General features: G+C 36.6%; 2 long non-coding RNA genes across 2 annotated transcripts; both read right to left on the bottom strand.

The window, feature by feature from the left end:
* Positions 1 to 327: 327 nt before the first annotated feature.
* LOC112075581 (uncharacterized) lies at positions 328 to 1,396 on the bottom strand. The gene is made up of 2 exons (XR_002895003.2): positions 719 to 1,396; positions 328 to 437 (listed from the first exon to the last, which is right to left on the bottom strand). It is a non-coding gene; the product is annotated as an uncharacterized lncRNA (long non-coding RNA).
* A 1,015-nt stretch (positions 1,397 to 2,411) lies between these two features.
* Positions 2,412 to 4,166, bottom strand: LOC139025773 (uncharacterized). Its single transcript, XR_011477393.1, has 3 exons — positions 4,053 to 4,166; positions 3,513 to 3,532; positions 2,412 to 3,320 (listed from the first exon to the last, which is right to left on the bottom strand). It is a non-coding gene; the product is annotated as an uncharacterized lncRNA (long non-coding RNA).
* Positions 4,167 to 6,807: the final 2,641 nt, after the last annotated feature.

Here is a 6,807-nt window from a genome sequence, read left to right as displayed (position 1 = left end):
CGCTAGAGGTACTTTACCACCTCAGTCCTCCACTGGACCACATGATTTATTGGAATTAGAAAGTGAAAGTAATGTTGTATTGTAAAAGTACTTACTGCCTCTTTCTATTCTACATTCATAGAATACTCATCAAAAAACATCATTAAATTCTGCACTACCAGTTTCCACTTAACCATGTCTACCGTTTAATTCCTGTTGAAGACATAGAATATTAAATGATCACAAAACCTTTCATGACACCCACCCAACTGTTCTGATAGTTATGGTAATTCATAGTGAACATGAATTGTCAATTAAATAAAATGAGGAAAGTAGACTTACTCTTCAGCTATGGGATTATTTTCTGTTGACTGTATTGCAGTTGTGGTTTGATGTGATCTGTTCCGGGGGGCGGCAGGTGGCCTGGAGGGTAGGAGCGTTGGGCCCCCTGCACCTCTCTGTTTCAGAAGGGTTGGGTTAAATGTGCAAGACCCATTTCAGTTGAATGCATTCAGTTGTACAACTGACCCCTTTCCATTTACCAATGGCTAAACTAAGAGAACATGAAACTAAACAGCATGAGATAAACAAGGGTCTCCACAGCCACAAAGTCAACATTTGCTACATCGTAAAAATMTATCAAATCTAAAATTAGTTTTTTGGTCTTAATTTAAGGTTAGGCATAAGGTTAGCAGTGTGGTTAAGATTAGGGTAAAAGTTTAACCTTAGGGTTAGCTACCTTTGGCTGTACATTCAGCCTCTTCAGAACCATGCTGACCGCTGCATCATTGCGAGGACAGTCCAGGAGTCCTCTCTGGCTCTCATGGAACAGACAGTCCACTGTGAGTATTACATCACTTCTGGTCACTAGTCTGCTGCTGTCAGGTAAAGTGTAGTCTGGGTTGAAGGTGTGATGCAGCACTACCAGAAGGACATCTTTACAAACTGTCAAGAGAATAAGGGAATATGGCTAAATTAACCAATAAGCCTCTCAAATAAACCATTTAGTAATGTAATTTAGGCTGTTGGTACATTTTGAATACAACTGATGTAGAAAAAGTATACCTGGTATAGAGGGAAATAACATTACTTGGGAAGTCATATTTGGGATAAACAGGGTTGGGTAGGTTACTTAGTAAATGTAATCTGTTACAGTTACCTGTCCAGAATTTTAATCAGTAACGTAACTTTTGGATTACCCAAACTCAGTAATGTAACCGGATTACATTCAGTTACTTTTAGATTACTTTCCCCTTAAGAGGCATTAGAAGAAGACAAAAATGCATATTACCAATTGAACGACATCTATTGAAGGATAAATCAATGTTAAAGTTTACAAAGCTGGCCATATTTGGATGTTACATTTTACTTGATGGGTTGGTTATGTAGGCTTCTTCTAACCCATCGCTTTCTACTACATATAATAATACGATTCAATTTATCTTTACATTAAAAACTAAATCTATCAGAATTCCAGTCAATAAATGTTATACCCCTTGATCTTCAGAAATAGGACTTGGAAATATGGAAGTGTAAATTAGCCAAATTGTTTTACCTCAGCATAACCCCAAAATGAAGGACTTATTAGCCAGCCCTACTCTGTTGTTTATGATTTTGTTGTCATGGAGGACTGATTGGGCTCATTGATTCGAGTTGAAAAATAAATGCTGCGCTCATTGGATTGCATTCTTTGAGCACTACTGAAAAGTGCTATTTAAATGTGAAAAATGTATGCCATATGCTGCATTTGCTGTAGGCCTATTGTTGACTTTTTGTTGGTGACACTTTGATATCTTGATAATATGCCGCTGTTTAAAGAGTTCTTCTTATATTTTGGGTTTCATGGAGTGTGACAGTTGAACTAAGCTCATGAGGCATTTATAGTTATATTCTTCAAGAATCAATGTGTATATATATATATATATATATATATATTAATATATATAATGTAGCAACTACAGATTGCCCCTTTAAGTTCAGTCTTGAAATCATTGGCCACTCTAACAATGGATCACTATCACTTTATTAATGCCACTTTAATAATGATGTTTACATATCTTGCATTACTCATCTCATATGTACAGAATTATACTGTATTTTATACAACTATTGCATCTTGCCTATGCCGGTAGGTCACTGCTCATCCATTTAAATATGTACATATTCTTATTCCATCCCTTTACTTAGATTTGTGTTATTAGGTAGTTGTTGTGGAATTGTTAATTACTTGTTAGATATTGATGCACTTTCAGAACTATAAACAACAAGCACATAGCTACACTCGCAATAACATCTGCTAACCATGTGTATGTGATCAATAACATTTGATTTGATTTAAGTCTATCAAAAGGTGGCGAGTTCGAGTCTGTGTCCATTAGGCCTTTGGATTATTTTATTTTATCAGCATGAATTATTGAGCAATAAAGCCTCACTTTTATTCCATAGGCTGGGATCCCCACTATGCAGCTGTTGCAAGGGCGCATTTGTCACTGGATGTCCACTGGTTTCAAAAGCAATGATTGACAGGCAGCTTAAACTTCTGGAATTGAACATTATTGGGTTCAAATACACATTTAGATTTGTGAACAGCCATCCACAACAACCACAATCCATAAGGCGCAAATAGCTAAATGAGAGAGTAGCAGTGTGTTCAAATCATGCGCTATGTAGATATCAATAATAAGGGATATCTGTATCGCCGTAGACTATACCACTGCTGTCATCATTACCTCCAAGCGTTTATTCATGTTGGATCATCTTTGGATGCCGACAGCAGTCCGCACCATTGGAAGACATAGCTTGGACTGTAACCTACAAAAGCCTATTCCTCCTCTTTTCCCTCAATCCATCAAACACATTTGGTGTGTCATCATAGTGGTCTCTGATTTATTGTCAGACTCGCTCAGCTTGAACTTAAATGTGCACTTTTTTTCAATGCTGATTTGAATGTCATTGAGAAAACAGAGAAGTGTCAAGATTTTTTTCCGCAAACATCCTTTCTGAATGTAAAAGTAATCATCTAGTTTTTCAAACGTATCTGTAATCTGATTACAATATTTTTGAGGGTAACGTAACGGATTACAGTTACAGTTTTTTTGTATGTAATCCGTTACTCCTCAACCATGGGGATAAATATACTGTATTGGAATCTGTTGTAGTGCTGCTTCAAATATCATCCGGCGCGGGAGACGATGGGACAGAAAGCCATGATGACATCACTCTCCACTGGCGACTCGACTTCCGTAAACATCTTGTGGTGTTGTTGACTTGTCTCATAAACTGAAGATGAGAATCCAAAGTATTGCCAGTCTCAACTGTGTACTGTTTCAACTTGCATGCCACTGATTTTGAACAGACAAGAGGAAGGTCGAAAAGGTCATTGATAAAAGTATTCATGTTCTTGGTAATTGGCACAAAGGATATTTGGTTCATGGTTCAGTCAGCTATAATAGTATTGTAGGTTTCACCATTTACTTTATAGTGCACCCCTTAATATAAATATGAAATTATACAAAAACCCTGTTGAAAATTACCTATGTGTTCCAACATGGATCTATAGAAAGTAAATGAACAGACAAAGGGGTTTATTAGTCTAGATAGATCAATTCAGGATAGGCAAATTACAACCAGGGTACAAACCATGAAGATAAACTATCTTCTCTCTACCGTGCAAACTGTGTACAGCAGTGTGAGGCTATTTTACATTCTAAACATGTACTTTTTTGCTCTAATCTTTCACAATATCCAGCTGTAGAGTACTTTACCACCTCAGTCCTTCCACTGGACCACATGATTTATTGGAATTAGAAAGTGAAAGTAATGTGTTATTGTAAAAGTACTTACTGCCTCTGTTCTATTCTACATTCATAGAATTACTCATCTAAAAAACATTCCATTCATTCTGCACTACCAGTTTCCACTTAACCATGTCTTACCGTTTAATTCCTGTTGAAGACATGAATATTAAATGATCACAAAACCTTTCATGACACCCCACCCACTGTTCATGATAGTTATGGTATTCATATTGAACATGAATTGTCAATTAAATAAAATGAGGAAAGTAGACTTACTCTTCAGCTATGGGATTATTTTCTGTTGACTGTATTGCAGTTGTGGTTTGATGTGATCTGTTCCGGGGGGCGGCAGTGGGCCTGGAGGGTAGGAGCGTTGGCCCCTGCACCTCTCTGTTTCAGAAGGGTTGGGTTAAATGTGCAAGACCATTTCAGTTGAATGCATTCAGTTGTACAACTGACCCCTTTCCATTTACCAATGGCTAACTAAGAGAACATGAAACTAAACAGCATGAGATAAACAAGGGTCTCCACAGCCACAAAGTCAACATTTGCTACATCGTAAAAATGTATCAAATCTAAAATTAGTTTTTTGGTCTTAATTTAAGGTTAGGCATAAGGTTAGCAGTGTGGTTAAGATTAGGGTAAAAGTTTAACCTTAGGGTTAGCTACCTTTGGCTGTACATTCAGCCTCTTCAGAACCATGCTGACCGCTGCATCATTGCGAGGACAGTCCAGGAGTCCTCTCTGGCTCTCATGGAACAGACAGTCCACTGTGAGTATTACATCACTTCTGGTCACTAGTCTGCTGCTGTCAGGTAAAGTGTAGTCTGGGTTGAAGGTGTGATGCAGCAACCAGAAGGACATCTTTACAAACTGTCAAGAGAATAAGGGAATATGGCTAAATTAACCAATAAGCCTCTAAATAAACATTTAGTAATGTAATTTAGGCTGTTGGTACATTTTGAATACAACTGATGTAGAAAAAGTATACCTGGTATAGAGGGAAATAACATTACTTGGGAAGTCTATTTGGGATAAACAGGGTTGGGTAGGTTACTTAGTAAATGTAATCTGTTACAGTTACCTGTCCAGAATTTTAATCAGTAACGTAACTTTTGGATTACCCAAACTCAGTAATGTAACCGGATTACATTCAGTTACTTTTAGATTACTTTCCCCTTAAGAGGCATTAGAAGAAGCAAAAAATGCATATTACCAATTGAACGACATCTATTGAAGGATAAATCAATGTTAAAGTTTACAAAGCTGGCCATATTTGGATGTTACATTTTACTTGATGGGTTGGTTATGTAGGCTTTCTTCTAACCCATCGCTTTCTACTACATATAATAATACGATTCAATTATATCTTTACATTAAAAACCTAAATCTATCAGAATTCCAGTCAATAAATGTTATACCCCTTGATCTTCAAGAATAGGACTTGGAAATATGGAAGTGTAAATTAGCCAAATTGTTTTACTGAGCATAACCCCAAAATGAGGACTTATTAGCCAGCCCTACTCTGTTGTTTATGATTTTGTTGTCATGGAGGACTGATGGGCTCATTGATTCGAGTTGAAAAATAAATGCTGCGCTCATTGGATTGCATTCTTTGAGCACTACTGAAAAGTGCTATTTAAATGTGAAAAATGTATGCCATATGCTGCATTTGCTGTAGGCCTATTGTTGACCTTTTTGTTGGTGACACTTTGATATCTTGATAATATGCCGCTGTTTAAAGAGTTCTTCTTATATTTTGGGTTCTCATGGAGTGTGACAGTTGACTAAGCTCATGAGGCATTTTATAAGTTATATTCTTCAAGAATCAATGTGTTATATATATATATATATAATGTAGCAACTACAGATTGCCCATTAAGTTCAGTCTTGAAATCATTGGCCACTCTAACAATGGATCACTATCACTTTATTAATGCCACTTTAATAATGATGTTTACATATCTTGCATTACTCATCTCATATGTACAGTATATACTGTATTTTATACCAACTATTGCATCTTGCCTATGCCGGTAGGTCACTGCTCATCCATTTATAAATATGTACATATTCTTATTCCATCCCTTTACTTAGATTTGTGTGTATTAGGTAGTTGTTGTGGAATTGTTAAATTACTTGTTAGATATTGATGCACTTTCAGAACTATAAACACAAGCACATAGCTACACTTGCAATAACATCTGCTAACCATGTGTATGTGATCAATAACATTTGATTTGATTTAAGTCTATCAAAAGTGTGCGAGTTCGAGTATGTGTCCATTAGGCCTTTGGATTATTTTATTTTATCAGCATGAATTATATTGAGCAATAAAAGCCTCACTTTTATTCCATAGGCTGGGATCCCCACTATGCAGCTGTTGCAAGGGCGCATTTGTCACTGGATGTCCACTGGTTTCAAAGCAATGATTGATAGGCAGCTTAAACTTCTGGAATTGAACCATTATTGGGTTCAAATACACATTTAGATTTGTGAACAGCCATCCACAACAACCACAATCCATAAGGCGCAAATAGCTAAATGAGAGAGCAGCAGTGTGATTCAAATCAATGCGCTATGTAGATATCAATAATAAGGGATATCTGTATCGCGTAGACTATACCACTGCTGTCATCATTACCTCCAAGCCTTTATTCATGTTGGATCATCTTTGGATGCCGACAGCAGTCGCACCATTGGAAGACATAGCTTGGACTGTAACCTACAAAAGACTATTCCTCCTCTTTTCCCTCAATCCATCAAACACATTTGGTGTGTCATCATAGTGGTCTCTGATTTATTGTCAGACTCGCTCACGTTGAACAAATTTAAATGTGCACTTTTTTTCAATGCTGATTTGAATGTCATTGAGAAAACAGAAAGTGTCAAAGATTTTTTCCGCAAACATCCTTTCTGAATGTAAAAGTAATCATCTAGTTTTTCAAACGTATCTGTAATCTGATTACAATATTTTTGCTGGTAACGTAACGGATTACAGTTACAGTTTTTTTGTATGTAATCCGTTTAC

Source organism: Salvelinus sp. IW2-2015, unplaced genomic scaffold, assembly GCF_002910315.2.
Source record: "Salvelinus sp. IW2-2015 unplaced genomic scaffold, ASM291031v2 Un_scaffold3247, whole genome shotgun sequence".
Lineage (NCBI taxonomy): Eukaryota > Metazoa > Chordata > Actinopteri > Salmoniformes > Salmonidae > Salvelinus > Salvelinus sp. IW2-2015.
The sequence above is the reverse complement of the archived record's forward strand: the minus strand, read 5'-3'. Positions and strand labels throughout refer to the sequence as shown.